Genomic DNA, 5193 nt, shown 5'->3' with positions numbered 1-5193 from the left:
TGTCATTATGATTGATCAATTTATCAATCTCTAATTTGCATTGATTATAGACGTGGAAGAAATCCTACAACTTTCCTCACCAAACTGAGTGAGCTGATTGCTCCTGCATTAAAGTATAGTGCGTGATAGCACACAGTTGAACTCCAACGACCTAACTGCAAGTACGGTGACAGCTCAATGACCCAATTGTAAGTATGATGAAAGTTTAGTGACCTCCAATGAAATTTTGACGAGGAAAATTGGTGACACAATGGCAGGTCATTGATTTTGACTAACATGTAAGCAACCTACTCATAGAATCCAAAAGCAATGATATGAGTACTCGTAAATTAAAGTATATTGATCATTTTATACCAAATCAAAATCAATAATCTAGTTGCAATTATAGTGTGAAAGTTCAATGATCTCTTGTGCAATTTACTTGAATGCATAAGATAAAAGTCATGTTTAAAGTTAACGATGTCAAGTATAATGTTTAAACGACTCAATTCATCCTAGGTATCTACTTTTGATTGTAAAGAGAACTCAACACTACATTAACAATTTATTTATTTCTTCCGTGAATTAAGAGTAGAGGAGGATTGGGGGAATGGGTTTGGGCTGGGCTTCAGCCCTAGTCCTGCCCATTTTAATTTTCTATGGGGGTAAAAATTTATGTGTGAAATTTTTATTTTTTACATATTAAGCCGAATTATTTTTTATTTTTTTAGCCTAATCCTAGATCCATCCTTGACTAAAAGTGAGAAACAATACTGTAAGTACATACTTTTTCTACAGAATTGGCACAAAAAGACAATTGTCTTCTTGTAATTAACTGTTATCAAAAACAGTTTTTAGCAACAACAAATCACAAGGGGACAAATATTTTTTTGTATTAATTCTGTTAAAAAAATTTGTACTTGCAGATTAATTCAAAGGGAATTGAATCAAGAGTACGAATTGAGAAACACTGAACAAGCACTTTACTCTTTTAGAAAATATGTCATCCAGATTTGAGTTGCAAATTAAACAATATTTTGATCAATAATCCTAAGTTATAAACGCGTGCAAAAAAATTTAGGCAAGAATTTTTCTATTTGATATTGTTGCTTGCTTTAATAGACTCTTCTCCAGCTTTTAAAGGCTCGTGCAAATGGAGCATTACAGCATAAAATGATTATTTTAAGTTTTTTTTTTATTGACAGAAAGTTAGAGTACGATTTTATTTATTTATTTATTATTATTATTTTTTGATAATTTAGGAAAATTTGAATCTTTTGAAGATTTGAGTACCGTTTCTATTAATTTTCTTGAAAGTTATGGTTTTACTTGTGTTAAATTTCAGAGCTATGCATTAGGTTATTTATGCGGACAATACTACATGTATATAATTTTTTTACCTAATTTTTTACCTATTACTCACAATAGGATGTCGATAGGGACGTCAAATGGGTCGAGGCTCGGCCGCTCCAAAAATTCACGAGCTCGAGCTCGTGGGCTTGTAAAAAATGTGAAGAAAAAGTTCAAGCTCGTGAGCTCTGCTCTGCTCGGCTCGGCTCGTGGCTTGTGAACTCACGAGCTCGCTCCTTGAGCACAAGCTGAGCTTGTGTGTGTTGCCACCTCGTCGGCTCAACCTATTGCCACCTCTAGGTGTGGAGACCACATTTAGAAATTTTTAAACTCATGCGAGCCCGCATGCATTGTGAAAGAGGGACATCATTCGGTAACCTTCATTCGGTACATTTTGTTTAATTCTATTTATCCTATGTAGTTTTGGTTTGGTTTTGACAAAAACTAAGATTTTGATAAAAGTTTGTAAAATGTATAATTGAAAAGTTGATAAAAGCTTTGAATCTCGTAAAATAGTTGGTAGAAGATGAGTTGAAAGAAAAAAAATGAGTTTTAAGAAATAGGGACCAAACACGGGCTTAGTCTATGCTTGAGTCTCATTTTTAAATTTTTTTTCTCAAACTCATTTTCAATCACACATTTTTTCAATAAAATAATTTTACATGTAAAATAAAAAATTCATATTATTCAACAAATCACTTTTTACAAAATTTATTTTGAAAAATAAGGCTCAAACACGGGCTTAGCTTATTCCAAGATTATTCTCCTTCAATTAAAATATGAATGCATCTCCATTAGACTATTTTCGGCCATTGTTTGATTCTCATTATTTAAAAATGCATTTTTCTCTCTTTTTATTTCAACAGCATATTCTTTAAAAAAATAATGTTGCGTGCAAATTCAAAATTTTCTCCTTATTTTTAACCACACATTCATCATCAATCTACTATTCCAAAATGTATTCTCAACAAAAAAATAAGGCTCAAACAAGCGTTTAGTAAATTCTCTATTTTATAGAATAAATGCTTAAAAAGCTTCAGAGAGACTATCTATTTTAATTGTGTTAAATAAAACATGAGGATAAATCAATAAATGTTTCTTCTTTTTTTTTTTGAAAAAAAAAAGAAGCAAAATGAGTTGTCAAAGTAAAGAGTATTGTTGGAGTATATAAAAAATTTGATCTGCAAATTAAATTACATTATTTGATTATGCATAAAATACTTTTTGTAAATAGATAATCTCTTTGATCTCATTATCCCAAAAAATTATTCTTATCTCTCTTATTTTCAACCACACAATCTTTTATAAAATAATATTACACATAAATCGAAAATTTTTATTTCTTTTTCAACCACACGTTCTATGAAAAAATATTATTCCAAAAATTATAATTTCACATATTGGGAGCCGAACAGAGAGTGCCAATCAACATTTTCTAAAATAATAATTCATATGAACTACATATATAAAGAAATGGTGAATAAATAAATAATAATTGTGGGTTCTATCAAATATGTAGTTAAAATTAGAGTTTAACTTTTAGATTATAATAGGATCTTCAACGGATTCTCTATTTTTTTTTGAAGGGTATATTTTGAAAGTTAAATTTATAGTATTTATCAGTCTTGAGAGTAAAATTAAAATACTTCTATTTAATTGGTGTACATACGATTCATTTAAAGTAATGTTATTTAATACTATTGGTATTTAACGCCAGTTTAGGTGACAACACTGGTGATCTTGAATTACAGATTCAATTAAATACAAGAAATTACAACCCATTTATTAGGACATTGATATATTAATACTTAAACTGGTGTTGGATAACACTATTCATTTAATTGGGTTAATATATGGAGTATTGAAAATTTTAGGGGGTGTTTGATAGACATTTTTATGTAAAAATGTATTTTAGAATAGTAAATTGATGTGAAATGTGTGGTTGAGAAATAATGAAAAGTTTTTTATTTACGTGTAATATTATTTTAATAAAGAATGTGTGGTTGAAAAAAAGAAAGAAAAAAATACATTTTGAAAAAATAGCTACCAAACGGGGCCTTAATAATTTAAATGTATTTAGTTATAGAGAATGAACTCAACTCTCCAAAATGTTACTATTAAGAGTCTCTTAAAGAATAATTTTAAGGACGCCTATTTAAAATAAAGATCGTTTCACTTTTAAGAAGTCTTTTAAAAATGATTCAAGGAGATTATAATGTAAAACATACAAGCAATAAAAATTTGAATTTCCTCCACTTTTGATCCATTTTTTCACTATTCTAATAAATGGACTAGTCTTGTTCGCCATTTTTTCGTATTCTTACTAGTTAGGAAAAAAAAAAAAATTGTTTACATTCGTATGTGTACACGTTAATTCCGAAAGTACTACTTTGCAGAGTAAATTAAACATGCTAAGTAGGCCAATGTCCATGTCAAATTTCGGTTATAGAAGTCATAATCATGAATTTAAACGTTATACTTTTCTAATTAGACAAGTAATTGATCAGCAAAGACTAGAAAACTCTTTCTTTACAGGAGTGTTCTCAACTAAAATTTTAATGAATTTTAAAAGATTATAAATTTTAATGAATTTCGTTAATTTAAATAGATTCTTACAAATTCAATAAGAATATCATAAAATATAGTGAAATTTCAAAAGATTTGGATATGTGTATTTTTAAGTTTGCAATCCATCCAAATATTTTAGGAAAACTTCATAATTATTGCACATAATGCGAGGTGGCAAACATATGATTGTTGATGTGCAAGTGTGAAATTTGAATTAAAGATTGAATCCAGTACTACGTGTAATTATGAACATCATTATGTAGACAATTATGTACATGTTACAGTTCCTGATATTTTAAAAATCTTTCTATTAATGGAATATTTATAAATCCATTAGTTATTGAGGAAGTTTATATTTTAAATGATTTCATTAAATTTCATTAAAATCTCAATTGAGATATCTAAATTTTATTGGATTTCATTAAAATTTATCAAAATCTTAATTGAAAACAACTAAATTTAGAATAACTTTTAAAATTAATCACAATCTCGATTCTTTATCAACAACTTAGCCATTAGGTTTAAATGCTTATAATTCTTCATCTAATATTATATCTCATATTAAATTGTAACCTAGACATCGAAAAAAATTCAAATTACAATCAAAATTATGCTTCGTACATTCTTTATACATTCTTTAATATGAATCAACTAGACCTTTGAGGATAATGCTAGGATTCACTTAAGATTGCACATATATAGCCCAATAGCACTAGCTATGTTTCTAGAATGAGAAAATGCTTGATAGTAAAAATATGAATTGCCATAAAATATGTTGATTGAGTTGGTTAGAAAAGACAAGTCTTTTCTTTTTTTCTTTCTTTCTTTCTTTCTTTTTATTTTTTATTTTTTAATGCACTCCCTTCACATTCTTTCGATATAAATCATCATACTTAGAATTAAACAAATATATTTCTACATTAAGAAAGTACCTTCCAATTTTTTACTTGAACTATCAACTTTACTGTCGCGCACGACATCCTTGCTACCACCGTTCTCTACTCTCTCCACCATCTCCCTGCTAATAATTGATGAGGCGCCAATCTTGAGAGAGAGAGAGAGAGAGAGAGAGAGAGAGAGTAAAGAAGTGAAGTGATGTTGCGGGTATTGCTAGGGATAGAAATAGGAAGCAGAAACTTATTACTATGAGGGCATAAATTACGATTGAGTTGCATTGCCCTCTTCTTGCAATAGTTACAAATTTGATTACTAAAGTTAAGACTTTGATCTGCCCTTTCTATAACTATCATGAATAATAAGGCCTTTTCCATGAACCTCAGATCCAAAATGAAGTTT

Source organism: Olea europaea, chromosome 11 (assembly GCF_002742605.1).
Source record: "Olea europaea var. sylvestris chromosome 11, O_europaea_v1, whole genome shotgun sequence".
Lineage (NCBI taxonomy): Eukaryota > Viridiplantae > Streptophyta > Magnoliopsida > Lamiales > Oleaceae > Olea > Olea europaea.
This window is presented reverse-complemented; position numbering follows the sequence as displayed.